Below are 14,850 nucleotides of genomic sequence, written 5' to 3' on the forward strand. Positions count from 1 at the left end.
AATCTAGTCCTGTTCTTCATTATTCCTAGGGTAAATGCATATAGGTGAAAGGGATGATTGGTAATGCAAATATTCAACGAACATTTAGGAACGTATTATTCAAGTCAAGCTCCAGTGTGAGATGTCAAATAGATTTGACTTGGTGAAAGGCTGCTGAAGAAAAGATGTGTTAAAGTTTCCAGGTCCTGAATCCCATGACCTAAATTATTGTAGAATTACAAACTACTATATTTTTTTTAGAAAGGAGGTCTGGGGAAGTGACCAAACATTGATTTTCAGTGAGAGATTCATTTTACAGAAGAAGGGGAAAGTATAAATCATCAAAAATGTCAGTCAAAGCCAAAACATATGACACCAATTTTACAACTGTAGTGTTGTCAGCGTAAGTAATGCTGACCTAGATTCTTCCCTTACTGTCCCTCGGCATGCAGCTGACCTGCACACAAAGCTCTTTTCAAGGTTAGTGCAAACTTTGAACTTGGAGCAGAGCCTTTCGTTAGTGTAAGATAGGCAAGGACTGTTTCCCTCCACCTCCCTTCTTTACATTTCAAACATTTAGTAAAATTGACAGTTTGAAAAATATTTGCAGGTGTCAGGGCTTACTCCTACCTACCACTAGTTTCTTCTGAAATCTACTACTGCCTTCACAGTGACTTTACAAGTATGATGTCTTACAGAGCCCCAAGTACAAGAAGATGCCCTTTAAAGTACTTGAGACACTAATTTCCATGCTTCTGATCCTATTTCAAAGTGACTTCTTCCTGATGTGTTTTCTTAGGAGGGAAAGATTTCGAAGAGCAAACAGCAAAGCAAGGTCACTGTAAGACTGCCATCTGCTGTATTCAAGGAGCATTTCTGGCAAATATTTTGGTAAAAACACTCAAAATATATTTTTAAAGTTGAAGAGGAGAAAATCTGGCATTTCCTTTTTTCTTGTAATGACGTCAAGATAAATAAAATAATATCAAGAAGTTGGGAGTAGACAGTTGAAAAAGCATTAGATTTGGGATCATTTTGGTTCCCTATCCCTGACTGACCTATCTGTCATGGGGTATAAAGGGCTATGTATCCTCCCAGAAGTCAAGGGAAATAGTTGGGTTTTTAATGCACTTAATATGATCAATGGATGAATAAGAGTTGATTGTGTCTCAGAGCTCTTTACCAAGACCTTAAAGAACAAGATTTTGCCATATTTCACCAGTAACATTAAGTGTTTTTATATTTTTAAAAAACATATTTATTTTTATTTATAATAATATTTTAATTTTTCCAATTACATGTAAAGACAATTTTTAACATTCATTTAAAAAAATTTTGAGTTGCAAATTTTCTTCCTCTCTTCCTAACCCTTTACCCTTAACAGTAAACAATTTTATAAGGTTATATGTGTGCAGTCATGTAAACTTATTTCCATATTAGTCATGAGCAACATGTGAATGTCTTAGCTCTACTTCGGGGGAAGGAAAATTGAGTCACTCATTATTTGACTTGCTGAAGGTCACACAAATTCGAGAGCAAATTTAAAAGATTTTTTTTTTTAATGATTGTTAGTAAATAGAATGAGTAATGATTGTTTCTGTTGCATCATTTTCAGCTGTGTTCAACTCTTTGTGATCTCATTTGGGGTGTTTTTTGGCAAAGATACTGGAGCTGTTTGCCATTTCTTTCTCCAGATCATTTTACAGATGAGGAAACTGAGGCAAAAAGGGTTACGTGACTTGCCCAGAGTCACACAGCTAGTAAGTATCTGAGGCTGGATTTGAACTCAAGAAGATGAGTCTTCCTGACTCCAGGCCCAGTACTCTATCCACTGTACTACCTAGCTGATTAGTTGGAATAATCAACTTGCAGTTTCATCATAATTATTTTAGGAAATGTAGTCATGAAGCAAAATTCTGTGAAACATAGAATTTTTTTCTTTTAAGTTTAGTTTTATAACCAAAAGCTGGAAATTTCTGCAGCTTCCAAATGATGGGAAGATGTCAAATGTCTTAGATGTGATACTCAAAACACTAAGTAGGAGTAAATATACAGAATGTTCATTTATTCAGCAAACAGTTGTTAAAAGTTTCTACTGCAAAGAATTGTGCTAGCCACTACAGATATAATAACATATTTCTTAGGATTGCTGTTTGTGACACTTAAAGTCTATCATAATCAATAGATCAATAAGCTTTTATTAAGTAGTTATTATGTGCTAGGTACTGGGTTATCTCAGCACAAAAATGAAACAGGTTTTGCCCTCAAAAAATTTGCCATGGGAAGACACTATGTACATAAATAAACAAAATGGCATGGTGCAATGGAAGGAACACTGACTTTGGAGTGGGGGCACTCCAGATTCAAATCCTACCCCTGACATTTACTACCCATATGACCTTGGACAATCAGTCCACCTATCTGGGGTACACTTTCCTCATCTGTAAAATAAGGTGGTGGAATTGGTGACCTCTGAGGTCCCTTCTATCTCTCATCCTGGGAATATTTAGATGAGTTGATAACTACAAACAAAATAAATACAAGGCAATTTTTTTGTATTTAGCTGTAGAGAGGATAAGAAAAGCCCTTACTCTTTAAGCCTTTGCAGCCTGGCTTTTATCCCCGTGCTCTACTGAAATAAATACTACAAATGATGTCCTTCTCATCGGATTTATTGGTCATTTTTCTACCTCATCCTCCTTGACCTCTCTGTGGGATTAGATGCTATTGGCCACTCCCCTCCTTCTTACCATCCTCTCCTCCTTGGTTTCTATGATATTTTACTTTTATGATTCTCCTCTTACCTCTCTGACCCATCCTTCTTTGTATCTTTTGCTGGATTCTCTTCCTCTTCCAACCCTTTAAACATGCGTGATCTCCAAGGTTCTGTCTTTGTTCTTTTACTTCTCTGTACCCTCTTCCTTAGAGATTTCATTCACTCCCATGGCTTCAATTATTACCTCCATGCTGATTACACCCAAAACTTTACGTCCAATTTATGTCTAAAACTACAGTATCATTTCCTTTTTACTTTGGCACAAGATCAGGCCTCATGCTTAGAACAACGTATCACATATAGTAAACACTTAATAAAAATTATTCTCTTGTCTCACACTGTTGCCTCTCAAGAAACTCACACTCTGATTGGGGGAAACAACATGTATAGGAATCCAGCTTCAGCAAAGATAGAAAGGCCTGGAAACCCTAAGGGTTTCACTGTCAAATGGCAGTGTTTGGGGACCTGGAGGGCATAGCGGTAGGTCACATGGTAAGGCCTTGCTTGAGAACCTTAGGATACAGTGGCAAGACAGATAGTAAGGCCTGTTAATCTGTTGCCTCAGTAGAAAGACTGTAGCTGTTACCTCTTTCAAATGATAGGAGCTGCCATATCATTTTTCCCACAAGTCATCTCAAGGGGTCTGAGTAAAGGATTAGGGTATGGGAGAAGGGAAAGGAAGGTGCAAAGGTGCCACCCAGTGTCAGTTCTCACTGCCCACGTCTCAGTCTCAACATGTCTGGAACTAAACTCACCACTTTCTTTTCCAAACTTATCCCTCAACCCAATGTCTCTGTTCTGTTAATAGCTCCCTCACTCTCCTAGTCACCTAGGCTTTTAACCTTGGTATCCTCTTGGGTTTTCCCATTCTATCATACTATACATCTAATCAGTTGTCAAGTTCTGTCACTTCTACTTCTTCAATATCTTTCACATCCAAGCCTTCCATCCTGCTCCCATCGCAATCTTCTAAGTTCTATGAACCTGGTTTAACTGATTAACCTCTGTGAAACTCAGTCTCGTCTTCTTCTGCAAAATGGGGATGAGAATATCATTTGTATCACTTACCTTAAAACTTGGTTGTAAGGAAAGTGATTTATAAAATTTAAAGCACAATAGAAGTGTGAGTGATAATTTTTTTATTATTAGTTCAGATTCTCACCTTTTCTAAACTAGACCTGTCATAGCTTATCATTGGTCTTCATGCTTTTATTTCATTTCCTCCTCTAATCCATCATCCATCCACACCGCTCATCTTCCTAAAAGAACTCTAATGATACCTCTATTATTAATAATAATACCCCTCCTCTACTCAGATACCTCCAGTGACTCCCCGCTGTCTGCTGAATAAAGTAAAAACTCCTAACTGCCATCTAAAACTTTCTGTAGCCTGGGTCCAACCTACTTTTCTAATCTCATCTCATACTATTACCACTCACATATGGTATACTCTAATCCTACTGGTTTACTTTCCATCCCTCATTCTCATCTTTCTCTCCCATAACTCTGTGCCTTTGCTTATTCTCTTCCTTGTGTCCTGAATGAACTCCATCCCCTCCTCATTTCTTTTCTTTCTGTGTAAGTCCCTCCATTTTTTCAAGGCCCAACTCAAATGCTAGCTATTTCATGAAACATTCCCTGACCTGCCCAGGAAAAAGCAATCTTTTCCTCTTCAGATGCCACAGAGTGCTTTATCTGAGTCTCTCATTTGCACTTATCTCAGGATCCCTGGTTCTCTAATTATTTGTGGACTTGTCCTTCCTTTATTGGATAATAAAATCCTTAGGAGCAGGGCTATTATTATACCTATCTTTAGTATCTCCATGCCTTGCACATTGTCCTACATAAAAGCAGGTGCTTAATATAGGTATATTAAATTGAATTGGAATAGAGGAGTGACAGTTATATCAATATGTGATGATTCTGGTAGCAATGAGGAAGACTTATTGGAAGCTGGATATGCAGGGACAGGGAGATAGGAACTTTGCTCATCTAAGGGAAATGGGGTGCATTAACCTATGCAAGGCAAGGCTTTGAGGCATATGCAGATATTCCTCAAGGGTTTAAGTTCTTTGAGCATGCACAGATACTCTGTCTTTTTACCAATCCAACCATGTGGAAACTTTGTCGGGAGGGGGATTGTTTCCTGCCATGAGTGACTCAGGTTTTGCTATTATGTGATGCCAAAAAGTCTTATAATTGATTATGGAGACATCGTGATGACTCAGGAGTGTCTAAGCCAGAGCTGAGTATGCGCATAAGTGCCACACAATTTCTTTCTTTCGCATTTTTGAGGAGACAGGAATATTTTGACCTCCAGGGTGGTAGGAAGAAAGATGGGACCTTCTCTTACCTAGCTACGGTGTCTGTGAGCACATGCCCACCCACGACTCTGGCATTTGTTCTTTTCTGATCTTAGTAGAACAAATATTCCAAAGTGAACAATAATCCAGACAATAATCTCATGAGTTCAGGAGATACAGAGGTTTGATCAGAGGTCTCAGTGGCAATTGCAAGCAGTAGCAGCAGCCACATGAGCAGTAGTGATCTAGGACAATGGAAGTGAGATACAGGTATATTTGGAAAAGTAGTCACCTGAGTACAGCAATAGCTTGAGGGAATGAGATGCCTTAAAAGATGAAACAAGTGCCATCTGTGGACTCAACTGAGGCATAAATCCTCTATGCTTAACTAGGCTACTCATCTACATACCTAATAGTGACTTCATGGGAACACTATGAAGGTAGAAAAGGACTTCCAAGGCAGGTATCTCTTCACCACATGCGTTCTTGATACATGTTTATATATGTATACATGTACATATATACTTTATTCATTTATACAAGTTTGAATACCCTCCACAGGGGCCCTGTGTGAACACCACCAGCGTGTAGACTTCCACAGCCATTTAGGGGGAACTGTTTTGTATCTTATTGTCTCAGGCAGTCTTTTTATAAAAATTAACTGATGGGAAAAGGTTGATTTTTAATGAGGAACATACTGATGGGGGCTTATAAGAGACAGTGTTAGAAAACACAACCCCTCAGGTTTACCCCTAGAACACTGAAAGGATCATCCATCTTCAGGTAGTTGTATGGAGGAAGCCTTCACATTCACAGATCTTTCTAGTTAGGATACTTTTCTAAGGAGGAAGGCTTGAAACTTGGATTCTAAAAAGTTTGGAGGAAAAGAAACTTGCTAATTGAACTCAGTCTGGAAGTGCCACTCCTCTCTCAAAATTTTCCTTAGCACACGTCGTGTCCTGTGACTCATGAGTGACTGAAAGGAAAGGGGCAAGTAGGGACTGGATAGACCTTGTGATTCCAACTTGGCTGTAAGCCTTCATACACTGCTCAGAATCTGCTTTCTTCAACATTCCTCCTCAAAGCAATGCTGCTGACTAGCATTGATGGAAAGAAAGGAGTACAAAGAATAAGGGCTTGACTCCCTGAAGTCAGACTTTGTAATAATATGTATAGAAGCTTTGCCACTTCTCCTCTGAAGCCAGCTCTCTACTGTGATTTTAAACAACTGTGGTAACATCCCACCGTTGTTCTTATGGAGGAGCTTACTGAAGTAAAACTTTCCTAAGTGATGTTAGAATCTGGTGTGATGGCTTTTCCAGGAAACAAACAAACAAACAAAAGATATAAAATTGGAATATAAAAAGAATGAAACTTAAATGAAACTGCTTGACTTTTCATCTTCCATGACATAATCCCATATCCTCTTTATTCAATATATCCTCCATGGTTCTTCTAACTGGTGAGGGCCCGGAAATGTGATCAGTGATGTTTTTCCTAGTTAGGTATAATGAGCTACTGGTGATAACTTAGGGCTCAGACACAGGAATTGTCCCCTTCCCACTTGCCCACTAGTGTGTGTGTGTGTGTGTGTGTGTGTGTATGTGTGTGTGTGTATGTGTGTGTGTGTGTGTGTGTATGTGTGTGTGTGATAATCCTTTCAATACTGAAGGTGGAATCTGGGACTGATTCTCTGCTTGTTGGCTAGCAAATCTGCCCTTCCTCCACCTCTCTGAATTCCTTTGATTCCGAGGTGAAAACTCCCTTTCTCTGTTACCACTTCCCACTTCACTCTCATTCTCCTCCATATAATCCTAAATCACTTTTTTCTATCTGGATCTACCCTCTCCTTCCATTGTGCCCTTTGTAACCATGTTCTGTTATCAACAAAATGACACCATGTCACAGTCCTTTTATTTTCTTGTAGTCAGGGAAACCTGACTCCTAGAAGATACTGAATCTGCCTACTTCCTTTAGTACTCAATGCTTTTTAAATTCTTTTTGCCCCTTTCCCACTCTCCCCCCACCCCAGCAGTGGTTCAAGAGGGGGAGCACATCTACTCTTTGATCCTCATTGATCCTCTCAGAGACATTCCCTTCCAATGTAACTCAGAAACTTCTCCTTTGATTTTCCCTCCATCCAGGTACATGGTCCTATCAAGATTCTGGCAGTAGGTACCTATCTAGCCCCTGAGTTATCTCCCCTCCTTTATCAGTGTCTTACTTACTTGTATTTATATCCCTAGTATTGAGTACAGTGTCTCACACACAGTAAGTGTTTAATAAATGTTTTTCATTTATTATTTAATGACCCATTCTAGAATTTTCCTTGGACCCAAACTCAAACTCACCAGTCTGCAGACTCAGTTCTCTTAAAAACAAAACAAAACAAAAGAAACCTTGGGAAAATATTTGCTTTTCTCCAATTTGGTGGTATCTTTCTATTTCTTTCAAATATCACTTACAGTGTCTCAGCAAGCACATCTGCTAGTCCTTTCAGCACCAAAGGATGTAGTTCATCTGAGGGCAGATGAGCTTAATTTATCAAGGGCAGGTAGGAGCTCTCTCACTATCTCTTTACTCATCTTGGGTATCAACTCTCAGTTAGTCATTTTTTATCTGTCATTTCTAGGGTAAAGGTCATTCTCCTTTGCAGGGAAAACAGAAGCAAAATTTAAACTTACCAGTTCTGCCTTTTCTCTGTTGTCAGCTATTGCCATCCCATCTACCCCCAAGTAAAAGTACTCTAACTCTCCCTTGAACCTTTTACTCCTAATATAGTTTTTTAAAATCCTTTTTGTTGTCCTTAGCTTTCCTGGTCAACCTCGGGTCATGTTGAGCTTTAGTATTCCTGACACTATTTTTATAGAAGTTCTATTAAGTTATATTCATCTTCTATTACTTGCCCTTGGTTCCATATTCACTTCATTTCTTTTCAAAAGTTAATTTGGTTGGTGAATTTCCTGCATATCTTCATCAGTCTTTTCAGATAAGTCTCATTTTTCCATCTCAATGCAATTGTTTCCTTTTGGGTCTTTAAAAATCTCATTTTTCAGCATCTTCAATCATACCTTCTTTCTTATGTACCCTTTAAATTTGCCTTTTTAGATCTCAGTTACATGTCAGAATATGCTGACTTTCTCTCCTCTATCACAACTTCTAGGATGGATTGGTCACTTCCCCCTGGGATTTCCATTTTTTCCACTTAAGCAACCAGTTTCTCCCTTTTCGTGAGACTCACATCTAAGTCATCAGTAAGCATTTACTAAGTATCTACTACGGGCCAGGTAATCTGCTAAGAGTTGGGGATATAAAAAAAGGCAAAAAAACAACCCATGTTCTTGTCTATTGGAGGAGACAACATGTCAATAACTGTATACACATACTGTATATATGGGATAAATTGTAGATAATCTTATAGGGAAGTCAGTAAGATTAAAGAGGACCAGGAAAGGCTTCTTGCAAAATGTGGGATATTAGATGAGATTGATTGATTTAGGAGACAGAGATGAGGAGGAGAGAGTTCCAGGACTTTGCAACAATTGGTGAAAATGTTTGGAGTCGAGAGGTCAAATGTCAAGAGGGAGAAAAAGCAAGGAGACCAGTGTCATTGGAATGAAGAGTACCTGGTGGAGAGTAATGTGTAAGAAGTCTGAAAAATAGGAGGAAGTCACATTTCAAGGTCTTCAAAAGCCAAACAGAAGATTTCATATCTGATCTTGGAGGTAATCAAGATTCATTATATCATTTCTTTAATGAGGGGAGTGATATGGTCAGTCCTATGCTTTAGGAAGATCAAATCCATAGCTTAGTGGAGAATAGAATGCGGGAGATTTGAGTCAGGGAGACTAACCAGTAGACTGTTGCAATAGCCTAGAAGAAAGTTGGTAGTGTCAGAAGAGAGGAGGGGGCATACATAAAAGCTGTTACAAAGGCATAAATTATAAGAATCTGTGATTTTGTATGGGGGGTGGGTGGGAGAGTGAGTTATCCAGCCTGGATAACTAGGAAGATGGTGGTACTCTTAATAGTAACAGAGAAGTTGGGAAGAGAGAAATGTGTGTGTGTGTGTGTGTGTGTGTGTGTGTGTGTGTGAAGACAATGAGTTCAGTTTTGGTTGTGTTGAGTTTAAGGTGTTTATGAGACATCCAATTGGTAGTTGTAGATGTGAGTTTAGGTCAGAAGAGAGATTAGGGCTGGACAAATGGAGTCACAGTATAGATGATAATTGAATCTATGAGAGTTGATCAGACTGCTAAATGAAAGAATAGGAGAAAAGTCTTTTGAGTTTCAATTCCTTTCCTCACAATCTTATTTCTAAGTCAGAGGTTCTTAACCTGGGGTTCACAAATAGACTTTGGATGGTCTGTGACCTACATAATATAATTGGTTTCCTTTATAATCCTATTTAGTTCATGCCATTTAATTAGAATTCTGAGCAAAGGTCCACAGGCTTCTTCAGACTACCAAAGGGGTCCATTGAACAACAAAGGTTAAGAATTCCTTTTTTAAACCTACTCTGCCACTCTCTCCAAACTTGCCTTCATTGATTAGTCTAATGGCCATTTCCTAGTTTTCACTCTTCTTGACATTCTTGGCATTCACTATCTACCATATTCTCCTTCTAAATTCTCCTCCCTAGATTTTCATTACACAGCTCTCTTCTGGATTGCCTCCATCTTTGTGACATCACCATCCTTAACTATGAGTTTACACTAATACTCTATCCTAGGACCTCTATATTTCCAGCCCCTGTCTCTTTAAATCTATATTGCCCAACTGCCTGCTAGGCATCTCTACCAGAATGTTCCATAGGCATCTTAAACTCCACATGTCCAAAACAGAGCTCATTATCTTGTTCCCCAAACCTATGACTTTCCCTAACTCCCCTAGTTCTGTCACTGGTGTCACCATCTTTCCAGACACTCAAATTCATCATCTCAGAATCATCTTCAGTTTCACTTTTTGTAATTTCTCTTCCCAATCCAAACAGCTGCCACATCTTTTTCTCTTCATTCGACCTCCACAAAATCTCTTATCTCCATCCCCTTCTCTCTCCCAAGTCAATTTCCTGTGGTGGACTGGGAAAACATGCTGGATTTGGAATCACAGGCCCTGGTTCTGTTAAATACTACCTGTATATTCCAGTGCAAATCACTTAAGCTGTTCAGGCCTCAGTCATCTCATCATTAAAAAGAGAGAATTGGATTAGATGGCCTCTATATCTTTTTAACTTAACTTTAAATTAATTTAACTTTAAAATGATCTTTTGATCATTTTATTTTCATTAAGGGTCAGAGCATGACTCTGATGGTGGTTGGATAAGACAGAGAATTATTTTCACTTTTAATACTACTCTTAGGAGGTATGTAGTATTGGGGCAAATTATAGTATATGGAGGTGAGGGGTATATTTTTATATAGGACAAATCTGGTTAAAATAAACTTTTAGCAGTGGGGAGAGAAGGTGACTGGGAAATTGTGGCTTAGTATATGAAAAGTGGGAGATGTGTGCTGTGTTTTGGCTTTGGAAAGAAGTGATGGGGAAGCTAACTTCCTAAACCCACTTGTATTCTGGTTTCTTGGTTCCTAGACTTTGTTCTTTTACTATGAATCACTAGGCAGCCATGGATGCAGCTAGGTGTCCCCAAGGTTTAGGGCCCAGAGTGACAGTTTTTATTTTGTCTACTCTAGGGATAGCTCTATTTCATAAGTTTTAGGTACAAACATGGCTATATAAGAAAAATCTATGAAAACTTCTATGTCTCTTTTCCTCTCAAGAGGGAATAGCAATAGTTCTCTGCCAGATTCAGAGTGGAATCGAGCCCAGACAGTTTCATAGGAAATTAATAAGTCAATCTATAATACTGATGCAAGGTCTTTAACATTCTGGTAATGGCTTTTAGCTAGAAATATCAACAAAGGTCTCTGCAGATCTGCACTTGGTTAATTCTCACAATATTCATATGATGTGAGTATAAGCCAGTCCTACTCCACTATTGTAGTGAGAGTCAGACAGTGATTCATGCTGCTTAAAGTAGGCACAGTTTAATAGGCACTTGAAATAATGAATAATTAGTATTTAACTGCTTTACTTATATTTCTCAGAATCTAAACATTTAACTTTTGGCAAACTCATTTGCAGCTATGACATTTATAATATTGTTTTTCTTCCTTTTTTACTTATATTAGCCATGCTATCCTAATTGTTCATATTTCCTTTTACTGTAAATTTAAGCTATGACTTTTGCTTTCTTGTCATTTCTGACATCATCACATTCTGACTCTTAAATACATACTGGTGTATAAGGTGATGGAAATAAAGGTTTTGTTTGTTCTCATTAAACATCAACATCGATCACATAATTGCTCTTTTATGGGTTTATTACAGGCTGGTTTCTAAACCCTGGTGATGATCCCAGGCAAGCTTAAGAGATAGTGTGGATATTACCTCTAGACAAGTTTACTACCTGAAAATTATTATCTTGAGGCCCATAGTGCACATTAAAACAGTTCTTCTTTTTTGGTGTCATGGATGCTTTGGGCACTCTGGTGAAAGGTACTGACCCCTTCTCAGAATAATGTTTTTAAATACATAAAATAAAATGCTTAGGATTACAAAAAAATGATTACATTGAAATAGTTAATGAAATATATATATATTTAAACAAGGATAAGAATTTCTGTCTTAAAGATTGGCCTGTTCTCTTGTACTTAATTAGGAGAGTGGCTTTATTCATAGCTATATAACCCTCGTATATATTTGCATTATTCAGCTTTAGGTTTCTTTCAAATATGGAAGAACCCTCCTTGGTCCCTGTTTTCTCTTCAGAAACATGTGTGTTAGAGTAAAAGGAACACTGGCTTTAGAAGTATAAGACCTGAATTCAAGTCCCAAGTCACCCGCAACCTAGAATTGTGATTTCGGGCAATGTCATTTTCCCTCATTGACCTTTAATGTAAAATAATGACTAGACTAGGATCTTTAAGGTTCCTTAGAGAGGGAAGCAGTGTCTTCTGAGAAAGCAATGAGTCTTGAATTAAAGAACCTGGGCTCAAATCTTATCTCTGATACTTGCTAGCTGCGTGGACTTGGATAAGTCACTTAACCCACTTGGGTCTGTTTCCTTATATGCAATGTGATGGGGTAGAACAAGTTGACCTTTGAGGTCTCTTCTAGCTTTACACCAATGATGTTTCTATCTGTATAGTTCCAGTTATCCTGGATTCTATGAACTTGATTTCTGAATATTTTGATAATCGTATTTTTCAATGTGATTAATTTTCTTTGCAATCTTATATATTTTATTTATTTAAAAGCATCATTCAGATAAAAGGTCCATTGGCTTCATGAGACTGTTAAAGGGGTCCATGACACACTAAAATGTTAAGAATCCTTGTTGTAGATAGTTTGGGGGATGGGATTTCAAAAAATATTTACTGAATTTTGGCCTCCTTATATCTCAAAACACTTTGCTAAATTATCTCAATAATTCTTACTAGAATAACATATCAAGTTACTGGCACCAGTACCCTCAAACAACCAAAATTGGGACAAACATGGAAATCATATACATATGTATTTTTCAGTTCACAAAAATCTGTCTTCTCACCCTCCCAGAATACCTTAATCCCCCTCCCAACTTGAGAATTAATGATAAACTCCATTATAAACATGTATTCAGCAAAACAAATTTCCACACGAGCCGTCTTAAAAATTGTTTTTCTCATTCTACACTCTTGAGTCCTTTGCCTCTTGGTCAGGAGGTGGGTAATGTTAGTCCTCTGACACTGCTTGGTGATAAGGTTCCTAATTTTTTTTTACAGTGATTTGCCTTTATTATATTACTTTATTATTTTTCTTTTGGTTCTTTTTGGTTCACTTTATTCAGCATAAAATCATACAGGTCTTTCCAGGTTTTTCTCAAACTATCCCTTTCATCACTTCCTAGATCATAATAGTATTCAATCACATTAATATACCATAACTTTTTCATCTGTTTCCCAATTTATGGGCACCCCTTCAGATTCCCTTTCTTTGCCACCTCAAAAGTACTATAAATATTTTTGTATATCCTTGGAATTTGTTTTGCTTATTACTAATCCTTCTCTTAATCTATCGTCTCTTTAAATCCCCCTCCCCATTTCCCTTTCTCCATTTCCATGTTGAACGAAATATATTTCTGTACCCAATTCATGTGTGTGTTTGTGTATGTGTGTGTGTGTTCTTCCTTCCTTTAACCAGTTCATATAAGAATGAGGCTGAAGTGTTGGATACTGCTCCTATCTTCTTCTTGTTTGTATAGGTAACTACTTGTGCAGCCTAATTATGTGAGGTTGTTTTCCTTAATCTTTCTTTCCCTTGTTCCCTCAACTCCCCTAGTGTATTCCTTTCCCTCTCTCTTTCCATTCTTTTCTTGAGATCAAGACATAACAGACACCAATCTCCCCTCCACCCCTTCTTGTCAGCTTAAAATCCTGTAGGAAGAGACTGGAAGGTACAAGATCCCCAGAAGATCTAGAGATTTGTACTCAAAGGGTATCTTTTTGACACTTTCAGATAAAATTAAAAAGCTTCAGAAACATACTTGAAAGATTTTGCAGATGTTAATTCGTCTTCCAGGACTTTAAGTCAGGAAAGAGGACCTACTTTACATGTAATAAAATCTTTGTTATAAAGAGATACCTATCAGTTATGTCTCTTAATCATATAGTTTTGATTTGAGGGGAAAGGTTGATACAGCTTCTAGACAAGGTTTATTTTACTAGCTGAGATGCAAAGACAACTTCACATTTATAGGTCTAGGATTATTTCTTTAAAGCTTTATCAGGTGCTTCATATCTGGTATCTGCCCTCATTCTCTAGTGCCGTTGTTACTGTCTCAGCTCTAAAACAGCTTTATTTTAAAAATAATTGACATGGTTTTTTTTTTTTTTGCATTTTCCTTGTGAGATTATTGGAAGAAAAGATTTCATTTTTCTTTAAGTTTGTTTTTTCCTTCCCTATTTACTTAAAGTCCCTTTGCATTTTTACGAAGGCTCTTTCAAACTATTGTCACAGCATTTTCTAGTCGAGCTACAAGTAGATTTGTGGTTGATCAAATGTTTTATTTCTAAAAATATTGAGATATAAGTAATTGAGTTGTGTACTCTAGACAAGAGTTTTGAACTCAGTTTCCTAAATCCCTTGTGAAAAAAACCCACCTTGGCCACTTGCACTGAATATATGGATACATCTTCATCTATCTGGAAAAACAAAATTAACTAGAATATTCCATTCCCCAATCTTATGGGTCTACTCTGGCATATGTTCTTGTCACATATATAATTATTTTTAGGGAATCTCTTTAGTGAAATTGGAATAGATATGACATAAACAATCTCAATTCAATGTCAAAGTGAAGGATCATACTGTATGTATACAAGGACAATGTTTCTAAAATGTACCATATTGTTTAACCTAAAAGGTTTTCCTAGTAATTATATTATATTGCAAATGTATATGTATACATACATAGCAATGTATCTAGCATGTATGTTTATATAACCAAATAAAAAGATTTATTAATCTTCCTGGTATTGTTCAAGTCCTGCCTCCAGCCTTTTGCCAATAATGTTGCTGCTTTGGGGACATTGGAATGACCTTTGCCTTTGGGGTCAGAGTATATTAGTTCAAATCTTGACTCTACCACTTACTAACTGGATGAATTGGATCAAGTCACTTCACCGCTTTGGACTTCAATTTCCTTATCTGTAAAATGAGGTTGTTGAACTTCTTAGGTCTCTTTCACCT

The sequence above is a fragment of the Notamacropus eugenii genome, chromosome 3 (assembly GCF_028372415.1).
Source record: "Notamacropus eugenii isolate mMacEug1 chromosome 3, mMacEug1.pri_v2, whole genome shotgun sequence".
Lineage (NCBI taxonomy): Eukaryota > Metazoa > Chordata > Mammalia > Diprotodontia > Macropodidae > Notamacropus > Notamacropus eugenii.